General features: G+C 42.2%; 1 pseudogene; it reads left to right on the top strand.

Moving 5' to 3' along the window:
- Positions 1-258: 258 nt before the first annotated feature.
- Positions 259-13,483, top strand: part of LOC119037768 (ephrin-A5-like) — a 34,595-nt pseudogene continuing 21,370 nt past the window's right edge.

The raw sequence follows: 13,483 nt of genomic DNA, 5'->3' as shown, positions 1-13,483 counted from the left end.
GGGGCGAGTTACCAAAGGGGCGTGGTCAAATAGGCGCGAAGAGGGACTGGATGAGCGGGTTGGCGGGCGGAGCGTGGGGGCGTGACAGGCCGCGGGAGCGCGCGCCTCACCAACTTCCAGTGCTGCGGCGCCGCCCTTACCGTGCTTTGCGCCGTGGCGGGTTTGGGGACGTCAGCTCGTGCTCAGCGAATGGCGTGCGCACACGTCGAAAGAACTCCGCGTGACCGCGCGTCACCGGAAAAAAAGTCCTTTCCTTTTCTCCTCGCGCTTTTTTCCCCTCCCCCACGTAGTCTTCTTGGTCTGAGTATCCGAATTAATTTCAGCAACAGTGTTTGCTTAAAACTTCAGTTTTAGCCTGGAGTCTAGGTTGCTAGAAACACTTAACGGCCCATCGGCTGCTTCTCCCTTGTTTCGAGAATGCCGGGAACCAGTTTCTGACACTGCGGCGGACACTCAGAGGGCCCTTACGAAAAAAATCCCTTTGATACCGAATCGTGGGCACATTGGAAAGGCCTCAAAACGCGGCTGACATGCTGAAATTTTACCCTTGAGCTGAGGCAGGACTGACTGGTCCAGGTCAGTTCTTTAGGTACTCACTGACCTCATCTATTGGCACTAGTTTTTTAACATTTCCTACCTAATGTAGAAAGAGCTGAAGAAACTTTTTTTTTTTGGGGGGGGGTTGAGATTTAGGGAATTGAATGATACACAAGACTTTAAAAGTAGGGTCGCCCAGTATGCTACTTATTGACTAGTTGTGTTGTGAAGAGGAATAGATGAGATCATTAGAGACTTAACAATTAGAGTGATTTTTAAATCATTTGACCTTACTGGGCTTCAGTTTTGTTCCATCAAGTCTCCCTTCCCTGCTAAGAAATGCCTTGTATTTTAAGGTAGCAGTCCATAGAAAGGTCTTAAAACTGATCAGGTCTTCCCTTGGAAAGATTAGAAATTTAGTCAATTATATTGTAAATTGTTTTTAAAACAGCTTGTGTTAACAAATGGGGAATGGTCTGCTTGGAGCTTGGAAAAGGGGAGCACAAAAATAAAATTTGTTAATGTTTATTTTATCTAGCACTGCCCAAGTGGAACAGGTGTTTTATTTGGCAGACATGAACAAAAAGGTACGTTGTTCCAGGGCAGAACCAGTCACCAGTCCTTAATGTAACTTGGTTGAAATAACCCTCCAAGCTAGCCTCCTCCTGTTGCTCTGATTCCCGTATCACAAGCAAACTTATATACTCTGCTTTTTAAGCACTCCTGATACCCAGAAACAATACTCTAGACTGGGGAAATTTATACCCTTTGGGTCTCATTTGCCTATCACAGCTTGGACCCTTGACCCTTGTGGCTCAGTGGGTTGGAACTGTTGTCCCTTAAACTGGAAGGTCTCTGGTTTGATTCCGGGTCAAGGCACATGCAGGTGTTGTGGGTTTGATCCCCTGTTGGGGCAGAAATGAGAGGTCAACCCACCGATGTTTCTCTCTGGAATGGATGTTTCTCTCTCCCTCCCTTCCTCACTCTCTAAAAGCAATGAAGAGAGAAAAAAAAAGGCTTAAGTCCCCGCCCCCACCAGCTGGTGTGGCTCTAGGGATTGAGCACCGGCTTGTGAACTGAAAGGTCGTTTGTTCACTTCCTAGTCAGGGCACATGCGTGGGTCGTGGGCCAGGTCCCCAGTTAGAGAGGCAACTGATCCGTGTTTCTGCCCCTGACTTTCTCCCTTCCCCTCTCTCTCCCTTCCCCTCTCTCTAATAGTAAATAAAATCTTTTTTAAAAAAGTCACACACATCAAGGCTTCATGAGTTTGATTACTATGTAGTAGTCATAGATAACTTGATTTCTGATTTAGTTCTGAGTATGTAGAAACAAGTTAAAGACCTTAGGAAGATGGTATTCACACCAAAGTACCCAGTGAGAAACTGCAAGGGTGATCATGAAAAACTACTGATCACATGGCTTCACTTTATGGCATGTTGTAGGTGTTTTCTAATGAATTATTTTTTATATCTTCTGTTATTATTCTTTCATCTTTGAGTTGTATTAAATTCTTATATTACTTTGAGAAATGACAGGGAATGGGATACTAAGTACTTCCATCCAGGAACATGGTATGTCAGTCTATTTATTCATATCTTTTGTCCTTGAGTAAAATACAGATTCCTCCCTTTGGGTTCACCCAAATTTATTGTTCATCCAGACTCTCTGTGGTTTTTTAGACATTAGTTATTGTTCATGCTTTTGTCTAAGTTTATCCCCAGTTCTGTGGCCACATAGTATTTCATACAAATATCCCTGCTTGAGTTCTTGACCCTGTTGGACACAAGCTTGATCCTCAACTACTGTCTATCCTTGTAATCCTGGCTGTCTTGAAAATGTGTGTGTGTGAGAGAGAGAGAATGTGGGGTGGGGAGCAGGGGACAAGGATCTTAAGGAGGGATGGAGTGGCAGACAGATTTTATAAATAACCTATATTGGGGCCTGTCAACTTCTTTCGTGTCATAGCACACACAGAAAACAATTTTTTTTGCAGCACGTGAAGTTACATAAACAAAGATTTGGAAGCATCTAAATGATGGTTCGTTAAAATAATTCATAACATTTTCTTTAAATTAGATAATTATGCTAAAATAAAATACAATGCATTTTTAAAAATAAAATACAATGTATTAGAGAAAATATTAAAATGACATTTCAATAAAACTTTCAAATAAAAATTTTCCACATTTTTTAATGATCATCTTGAACTTGTTCCTATGAATATTTTGATAATTAGGTTTTATGGTTTGATTGGCTTTATGTAGTTTCCAATCTCAACTTTTTAATGATAAACTCATATTCTGAATAGTAATGATCAGTGAGGGATTGACCACATAAGTAGGTAATAAAATAATTAAAGCCAGCCCTGGCTGGTGTAGTTCAATGGATTGAGCACAGGCCTGTGAAGCAAAGGGTCATCAGTTTGATTCCCAGCCAGGGCACACGCCTCGGTTGCAGGCCGGGTCCCCAGTGGGGGACACATGAGAGGCAACCACACACTGATGTTTCTCTCCCTTTCTTTCTCCCTCCCTTCCCATCTCTCTAAAAATAAATAAATAAAATCTTTAAAAAATAATCAAAGCCATATTGTTTTAATTCAATGATTAAATTATTTTGACTATCATCATTCAAAATTTACAATTGTAATTACATTTAAGGAATAACAACTATTCCTTTTATTGACAAATGTAATGTCGCAATTTCATATGATAATGCAAATGGATACCAAACCAATAGTACATTTTTATATCAAGATTTCCACAATGAAACTGTATCTTTGAGAACATGCGTGTATTGTCAACAGCTAGTCTGAGGGCCATTAAAAGAGTGCATTGCCACAAGGGGATAAAAATAGCCACAATATGTAAAGGCAAATAATTAAGGGCATTCTCTGGAGCTGAGCCCACCAGGAACCCCAATCGGTCCAGGCTCCTCCCTCAGTTCCTGACAGATTACTCCTGGAGCTTTGTGTTGTCCCCATTGGGCACATAGAACACAAACTTGGGCATTGGTTCAGGGATGTCTGGTCCATGCTGGGCTTTGCAGATACTTGCCCGTGCGGCAGGCATCCTCCGCCATGCGCAGACAACAGAATGTTAAGTGTTGGTTGTTGTTTACAGTGGTTGGCATACACCCCAGACTGCTCGACACCCCTGAGGAACCCTAAATGAGGCTGCTACTGGCCTGGGGACTCTGGCTGTCCCTGATGCCTCTCAACTGCCCCAATGCAGGAGGGGTCAATTTCTTACCCATAGTCAGGACACTAGCATGCCCTAGTCCACTAGTTAAGAAGCACTGTCTGGATTATATGCTTCATTTTATGAATGAGAAAGCTGTAATGCAAGTCAAGGAACTGACTTTTTCCAAGATTAATAGCAAATTGTGGCAGATTCAGAACTAGAAGAAAAAGAATAGAAATTGGCCCTGGCTGGTGTGGCTCAGTGGATTGAGTGCGGGCCTGTGAACCAAAGGATCACGGGGTTCGATTCCCAGTCACGGCACATACCTGGGTTGCAGGCCAGTTCCTAGCAGGGGACACATGAGAGGCAACCATATATTGATATTTCTCTCCTTCTCTCCTTCCTTTCCCCTCTAAAGATAAATAAATAAAATCTTTTTTAAAAAGAATATAAATTGAATGAAAATATTTTGGACAGGAGAACAGTAATTTTTAGAAGGGAAAAATTGTAATAGGCTATAAACTTTGTTATCTGCCACTATATTCAGAATATGCCAATAACTTTATTTTTCTAAAATCTTGTTTTTTTAAATAAGGAGTATATCCTATTACATGGGTTTGATCACAGCCAACAACTTAGTATATATTCTTTTATATCTCCTTCTAGGCCTAATCAATGTTTTAAGTACCTATGAATATGTACATAGCCATATTGATTTTATTTATACAAAAATATATCAAACTGCCCAGAATGATCTGAAATTTCCTTTTTACCCTCATTTCATAAACTATTCATTCATTGAACTCTTGCTATGTGCTTGGCAATGCTGGGTACCGGAAATTATCAGTCACTCACATTATTAAAAACTTAATATGTGTCTTGTACTGTTCTGTGTTCCTCATGTTCCTGATATCATTTAACTCCCCTAACAACCTTAGAAGTAGGTCCTGTTATTCTCATTTTTTTTAGGTGATATTAAAAGGGAAATCCACAGGCCCATTATGGTGTCACTTTGTGCCAAAAGCCCATGATTCCAACTCTAAATTTAATACTTAAGTATTTGCAGATTCAGCCTCTCCTTGGAGTGGAATTTTAAACCAGTCTGGAATTTCCTGATCCCCACTAGTGAGGTAATCCGCTTGATGAGACCCTCCTGCCTTCCTTGAAGAAGTGTCCTTACCTGAGATAATCCACCGTTAACTTCTTAGTCCCGACCTCTTTCTGCCTCTGAAAGCTTTCCATTTGGTACAACTCCTAGGAGCACCCTTCCAGTTGCTAGAAAGCCAATCAGATTAGATTGCATTTTGTTTGAGTAAACTAGAATTTAGGGAAGTTGAATAAATTTACTGAGGTCATATAGGTCACACAACAAAGAAACTGAATGGCATGCCATAGCTAGCTATGTTTACATTTTAATCTTCTCGAAAGTAACAGCCCTTACTTATAACATTTTTGTCATGCCTCTGCATATTCACTACCGTTTTTCAGCCTGTCTGCAGAAACTGCTAGAGTGCCTGGGTTGTAGTAGGCAATTTATGTACTTGTTGTTGAATAAATGAGTGAATGAATGGTGAATGAAATGTTTGGAGTTCCCTGCAGTGCCCTGCATGTTCTACTGTGTAGTATGTGGGCCTGGTGCAAAATGAAAATTCAGGGCCCCTGTTCGAAGAATTTCAAGACACTGACGTCAGGGCATTAAGCCGCACCGGGATGCTGCTGAGCGCGTTGCCCTGTGTGACTGCGAAGGCTGCGTGCCCAAGAAGCCGGCCCTGGGGCCTAGAGGAGCTCTCTGCTTGGAGCTGGCTCTCGGTCTCTTTTGAGAGATGTATTCATTTGCCATTTTATGGTTTATCTCCACTTCCTCATCAGTCACCCATTTCTCAAGTTCCAAATCTAGTTTCTGCCCCAGGCTACGGAAATTTTTTCTCCAAAGTCACAAATGATTATCTGTCAAATTTATTCTCCTATTCTCTTAATCCTCCTGTCTCAGTCAGTTTGAGCTGCTTTAACAAAATACCACAGCCTGGGTGAATGAAAAACATCTATCCCTCACAGGTCTGCAGACGGGGAAGTCTACCAGGGTGCCAGCGTGGTTGGTTTCTGGTGGGAGTCCTCTTCCTGGTTTACTTGCGGTGACCTCACGTGACAGAGAGAGCACTAGCTGGCTCTTGTGCTTCCTCTTTCTAAGGACACAAATCCTATCATGGGGGCTCTCCCTTCATGAGCTTATTACCTTCTTAGAGTCCCCATCTGCCGATACTATCACAGTGGGGATTAGGGTTTCAACATACGCATTTTGGGGAGACACAAACATGCAGTCCATAACAGCTCCCTAACCCAGGGATGGACATTACTGCCCACTCGTCCACTTTGGTTCTCTCTCCTCCCTTGTCTTTACTAAGGACAATTGACTCTCCCCTTCAGTGTTGTCTCTGCTTCCTTCTGGATCCTTCTTTCTTGTGTTTCCTCTGCCCTCTGTTTCCATAAGGCTTTGTAACATTGAGGTTGAACTTTCTAAGGGACTTGGTGAAATGAACTCATTGCTCATGGCTCCCTGGAGAGACTGCTCTCCTGGGAGAGAAGGTGTGAGTGACCTACATGCCTTAGAACCCGCAGGGAACGTTTATATCAGGGAGGCTGAGGTGGTGGTCCATCCGATTCGTGTGTTGGGACGATAGAAGATACCACATCCTTCTTCACACACCCATGCACCCACACGCCAAATGGGCAGGCGATTTGGAAGGTGAGGAGCTAATCTGGCACTGGAAGTATTGATGAGTCATATACAATGGCTGCTATTTCTCAGAAAGGTCCCAGCTTGGATGTTTGAAAAGGCTAAAATCTTTGCATTAGGTCTTGACTTCCCTGTATTTCCCACATCTTTTGAAAGCGAATGTCTCTGTTTTTGCCAGCCAAGTATCTAGTTCCCTTCTGGTAATAGCACTCTGATTTTTCTATGCAACCCCCCTTTTTTTATTCTGAGACCATGTTTCAGGGGGAACTCATCTAGCCCCTGCTCATAAGGCGGCATTTCACTTAGACCTGGCTAATTAGACCACCGTATCTCTATAACTGTAGCACATGGTTCAAGATTGGGTAAGTGACTTATTATTTACAGATTCATTTCTTTATCCAACAAATACATATTTCTGTAGGGATTCAGAACAAGTCACCCTCAAGGTGTGCCTCTGTGGTATGTGGATTACTACTTGGTGCTAAAGGCAATAGAGACCCAGTGGGCAAGAGAAACTTCTGCACCCCACTTCACTACCTGGAAGAAATTACATTAGAAGTCTTGCCCATAAGAGATATCAGAGATAACTTTTTGACCTATCTGAATGACAAGACAAACTACTAATTATTAAACATCTACTCTTCTTAATATCCTGCAGTGACCTTCCTCCCCTCTGAAGCCCCCAAAACACTTCCACACACCTCTGCTGCCAGCCACCCCCATGGAACATCTTCAGTACGGCACTGCAGCTCTCTGAAGGGACGTCTGAGCCCCCTGGGGGCTCGGCTGCAGTGGTGACAGGCTACAAGAATGGCCCTCTCCCCACCTCTGTTCTACTTACACCAACTCTTACCAAGGCTTTCATGAACAACACAGCTAAAAACCTCAATAAATAAAGCAAAGTAAAAGTCATTTAAAGGGAAAAATAGATGATTAAAAAACAAAATCAATGAAATAAAAAAGTTTTAGCTTCTGAGTATTTTCAAAGAGATCTTAGTTATTTCCTCCCATTTATCCTTCCAGATAAACTTTAGAATCACCTTGTCAGGTTCCAAAAACAGATTCTAAAATATTGACTATAAAATTATAGGTGTGGGGAGAATTTACCGCTTTACCACTGCATCAGGAAACCTGGATTACATCTCATTTGGAGACTTGAACATATTTCCAGGAGGAGGGAGCAGAGAAGAAGAGTTTGAAAATGCAAGAAAAAGGAAGATTGATGGGTGGCATGAGACCTCTATGGAGTCCTTCTGCTCCACAGAGGTGGGAGCAGAAGGACTCTTGGGTGCAGAGGGAAAGATTTATCTCTAGTCTGGGGAGATAGTCGTCCCACTCGAGGATGAATATGGTACCAAGGTAGGACCTCCAATCATCATTGCATATTGGCCTCTGTTCTCTCTTTTTTTTTTTTGTTCTCTTTAATGAGTAGGAAACAAAGTTATCTCTCCGTTGAGACAGTTAGGGGTGGTGATCATTTGCAAAGCTGATGTGAAATAAATAATTAGGGCCTCCAGAAACCCAGTTTGAGGGCTGGAAACCAAACGCTGGGAGGCTTTACTCTCTTTAGCTAGGTAATTTTTTCCAGGAGGTCTCTGTAGACTGAAAGTGTGAATGAGTCAGCCAGTCAGTTTGGTCCAAGTGAAGACTATAGTGGACTGGGAGGAAATTGAGCAATCAAGGGCCCAGCTATTGAAAAAGAAGTGTCAAAATAACCCGACGACACAGCTAGGATCAAAGGTTGCTGTCAAGTGGGGTAATTGAGCATAAGGTGTCAGAGGTGGAGGGGTCCTCCCTGATGACAAGGTCCACGGGACTGGGCAGCTGACACGCAGGGGAGATGGTGCCTCCAGGGCAAAGAGGGCCAGGGAAAGGGGAAGCTAGAGTGTTAGGTTGGGTGTAAAACTGGGACACTGGGTGTTGGTGCTGCCTGTCACTACCAAAACCAGTAAGTAGAGACAAGGATTGAATCTTTGTGGCACTTTATTCAGATGCTGGTGACCTGAGAAGACAGGTTATATACCCTCAGAATTGTCTTTTCATGTCACCTCAAGCCGACCTCTTTATAAGGAGAAGTAAAGGGCAGGTAAGGGGTTTGGAAAAAAGGTTAATGGAATAAATTGCAGTCCCGCAGTGAGTTTCCTAGTACTACTTTATCTGATGATCGAGGATTCTTTATCTGTGTCATGGAGTTCCCTCCCTGGAGCACAATGGCTCAGATAGCATCTCCTCGGCTTGCAGACTCCTCTGGAACACAGGGGTTGAATTGCTTGTTGACCTCCTGGAGTCACAAAGGTAATGCATTCCAGTTCCTCGAACAACAGGTATTAATCACTTTAGCCTATGAATTAAAGCTACGATCTTCTTTTAAAAGATTTTTTTAAATTTATTTTTTAGAGAGAGAGAGAAAAACATTGATGTGGGAGAAAAACTTCGATTGGTTGACTCTTGCACATCCCTAGACAGGGAGGGACCTGGCCCACAACGGAGGCATGTGCCCTGACTAGGGTGACCTTTAGATTTATGGGATGATGCCTGACCCAGTAAGCCACACTGCACATGAGATTTATCTCTGATGACAATAGGGCTTGGAATAGAAAACTGTGCTGTATGCCACGTTCTCAATTAGTACAGGGAAATGGAAAAACATCTTCATGGCTAGGGATAAAATGTACAGAGAAAGTCAGATGAATTTTTAAGGGATTTGATGCTGGGTAGTTGAAAGAAGGTGGAAGATGAACTTTTGAGTCAGCAGAAGCAGCTCTTGATACGTAGTAGCTGTGAAAATAACGATATTTTCTGTAAAGGGTTAAATGAGATAACATGGACGAGTGTACTCACAACACAGTGCCTACTTGGTATTCTACTGGATGGAAGGGACTTGGAAAGCCTAGGGTCTTCCTTCAAAGACACCGCAGGCCAGTAGAGTGCTGGTATTGATCTCTGATCAGTGCAGTTCATATCCCACCCGACACAAAGGGTAGATAGAACTGAAATGAACTAGGGCTAGATGGGCTCAGAACTGAGAAGCCAATGGTAAACTGTCAGCTCCAATCCTACAGAGACGGGACAAATGGAGTAGGGAAACTGAGGCAGATAGTTAAAAGGCCAAGCAGTTTATAGTCCAATAAATCACAAAATCCTATATTCCCTAACCAAGGACACTTAAGAGTAAATGGTTCAGTCCTGGCTGGGTCACTCGGTTATTGTCCTCCCAATGTGCCAAGGTTGTGGGTTTGATCTCTGGTCAGGGCACATACAAAAAGCAACCAATGAATGCAGAAATAGGTGGAACAACAAGTCAACAAGTCAATGTTTTTTTCTCTCTCCCTCTCAAATCAAGAATTTTTTTAAAAGAGTAAACAACTTACATGTCTCCTCCCCAACCAGAGAGTAAATAGCTTAACTCACTCAACTCAGGGAGATAGACAAGAAAAATCCAATTAGTGCCACTTTTGCAAGCCACGCCCAAGGACAGGTGAACTCAGGGGAATAAATCTCATTTTAGCAAATCAGCATAAAGGTGATGATGTATATTCTCTTCAGGTCCTCCCCTAAGACCTCCCCTAAAATTCCTGCCTTCAGAAAGCAAACAAAAACCCTCAAGACAAAGACCCAGCTCCGCTCTCTGGAGCGTGCCCATCTTTCTTTGCTCTCAGGTGTGCATCTTTACTTTTCCCTCCTAAACTCTAAGGGTCCCCAGGAGACTGACGATGGGGGGAGGGAGGGCATCGGGCAACGTCCCCTGAACGTGTTTCCAACCCTTTCTTTTCTCGGAGGTTTCAGTGAGCTAAGGGCAGCCCCACCCTGGCTCCCTTCTTTACTATAACATTTCTAGGGAGAAACGGCAGAGCATCCACTGGGCTCTCACCTGTTGCTTCTCCCATCCCAATCCCTTTGTTTCACTGCCCTCAGCTTTAATAAATGTACCATCAAAGTCACCTGAACTCGTGTTGTGAAATCTTTCCTGCATGAGGTCAAGAACCCACATGCTACTGGCGGGCCTGAGACAGACCTTTCCCAGGCCGGTCCCTTTCCGATGACACTGGGAGCAAGGGAGGGAGTGCGGAATGGGTGTGAGAGCAATCAGTGTGAAATGGGAGCCAAATATTCGGGAGGTGAAGTCAGAGGAAGGAGGGAGGAGCCAGAAAGGGGAGGGACTTGAGTTTGGTGGGCACCTCCCCAGCTCTGGATTACTTCAAAACACATGGGAGTGCTCCCCGTAACAACTCGGATTTGGCTTTTCTTCCTATGGTATTTTGGTGACTATCACTGGCCTGCTCTCGGTTTTATCTTCGTTTCTCAACCGTGGTTCTCCAGCATGAACACCACCAGGACCCCCATCACCCTAATTTTGATTTACTTTTACTTTAATTTTAATATCACACATTAACCTGGTTTCTTTGTGGCTAAGAAAGATCAGGTCACACACTGAATAAAAATAATACGAGGTGTAAACTGTGAATAAAATGAGTTTTGCTGATGGAGTTGTTCACAGTACAGTTGGTTGCAGCTACTGTTAGGAAGAAAGTACGTAATCTGATTGAAAGAAATGAGACTAACATCCATATTGACTGACAGACCTCTAATTCCCTCAGGGTTACCTTTCCCCCATTTAAAAAAATTACAGGTGATTTCAATAACGCAGAAAAGTTGATAGAATTGTACAAAAATCACCTCTATACCCATCAACTAGATTCAACAATTGATAATAATTTGCCATATACTCCTTTTTTAAATTGATTTGAAAAAGAGAGAAAGACAGAGAGAAACAGGAACTTTCATTTGTTTTTCCACATATTTATGAATTCACTGGATGCTTCTTGTATGTGCCCTGACCTGGTATTGAACTCGCAACCTTACTGTATCCAGACGACACTCTAACCAACAGAACTACCTGGGTGGGGCATCACACATTCTTTACATATCTGGGTGGAAATGAATTGCAAACATCATGATGCTTTCCCCTTAATACTTTAGATTGCATTTTAAAAAAAAGGAACATTTTCTTATATGATCACATTTCTGTGGCTTTTTAATTTATTAAATGTTTTATCATCCGTTGCAGTAAGTTTTCCTTTTGATAGTTAAATTGTGCTAATTTGACTTTTATATCCTTTTTGTCATGCCCCCATTTGTCTTGAAGAGTTTGCTTGAATTCTCTCTCAGGTATGTTTAGATTTCATTAATCAAAACAAATTGGACGAGGTGGAATTTTAAGGAACATGCAGAAGAGATTTGGGGATGAAGAGAGGGAGAGAGTGGCTTCGACAGAGGTAGGCCGTTGAGATTGTCCCTGGAATCAGCCCCGTTAGGCTCATCTTGACCCGGGGAGCCTTTTCTTCCTTCATATTTGCCCATCAGATTCACCAAAAACTCCATTGTTTTCCAGAATTTATTGGTGGCAGGAGGCCAAAAATTACTGTATGAATAATTTGTTTGTTTGTAAATGTAGAACCGCCTGCTTCTCAGAGTAGGAAGAGTGAAGATATCTATGACACAAATATAATTAATTATAATTAAAGGGAAATACTCATCAGTGGCAACATAGGGCACTAAATGAGGAAAGTGTGCTAATGTGTACATTGGCAAAGGACTCCTGTCTGAGTCGCAGAGAAGAGCAGACCCAGGGGGCCTCCCACAGACAAAAATTTAGTTGTCTGGTGCCTTGTTCCTTCATGGCCTTCTGGGCTCACACTGAGACATGGATACCAGGGCTTTCGGTTATGTGAGAGTTACTTGTTAAGAACATTTCTTATGACAGTAACACCTTAACCAAAAGCGAACAGTTCCAAAGGGTGGGTATTTGGGTTAGAGGCTCTTTCAACAAGTCACACCTTAATAGTGACTTCCTATTCTGCTACCTATTTCTGGCCCTATAATCTTTTCACTAGATGGTTGTGAACACGTATTAGATAGAGAAGAATAAATTACTCTGAGTGGCAATTATGAAATCTCCTTACTTGTAGAAGCAAGGACAAAGGCCTCCGTGTTGCTGAGAATATAGCAATGCTCAAGACATAGGTGATACAGGAAATTTAAATAATGCTCTGTAAAGGCTTAAGCAACGGAAAAGACACTTAAGATTGCCAGTTTTTTCCCCAATAATCCCCAACCTATATACATTCTATTATTTAGTTCCCCACTTGGATTTTAGAATACTTCCGCTTTATTCGTTGATTTTAATTTCCTTGCATTTTCCTTTCTTCTGGTTCATCTGGCCCTTCTAATCATTGCCTTAGTATCATAGGACATAGTATCATTTTGTTTCCCATCAAGTACTTTTTTTTATACTTCAGATATCCTAACAAGCAAATTTGCGGTTTCTTGATTTAGTTAAGTGTTCTTGAAGACATAAATATGAAGGAGATTCTACTAATCCTATACACTATATAAAATGATACATGAACTTAGAAGAGAGAGAATTTGTAAATTTGTCGAGGATGTAGGTTTCACGGGCTCAAACGTGATTCGCGTGCTCCTTCTCTCCCGAGGTGTGTGCAGCAGCGGCAGCAATGTCCGCGCCGGCGCGGGTGCCCTTCCACAGCGGAGCTCTGCTCAGATAAAGGTGTCTCAGTGAAGGAGTCTTGTATGAGCTGCTAAGTTGCTCTTCTGCCACCACGTCATTAAATATAAATAGAGGAAACCACCTTAGAAAAGTGCTTTTATTTACAATTATACAGCTAAGCAAACAAAATATGCTGGTTACCATCACAGCATATCTTAGACACTTTCTTTAACTTCCAAAAGTGTATATAAATATTAAAAACCAGAACAAGCCCTAGCCCAGTAGTTCAGTTGGTCAGAGTATTATTCCAATATGGCAAGGTTTCTGGTTCAATCCCTGGTCAGGGCACATACAAGAATCTACATCAACCAATGAATGTGTAATAAGTGGAAGAACAAATCGATGTTTTTCTCTTTTTCTTCCTCTCTCTCTAAAATCATTAAATAAAATATTTAAAAAATAAAACGAGAAAACAGAATAAAAAGAACTAGGCGTAGAAAGAGACAGATCATTATAAGGCTTCAC

Source organism: Artibeus jamaicensis, unplaced genomic scaffold (genome assembly GCF_021234435.1).
Source record: "Artibeus jamaicensis isolate MK-2021 breed Jamaican fruit bat unplaced genomic scaffold, CSHL_Jam_final contig_391, whole genome shotgun sequence".
In the NCBI taxonomy this organism is placed as follows: Eukaryota; Metazoa; Chordata; class Mammalia; order Chiroptera; family Phyllostomidae; genus Artibeus; species Artibeus jamaicensis.
The sequence above is the reverse complement of the archived record's forward strand: the minus strand, read 5'-3'. Positions and strand labels throughout refer to the sequence as shown.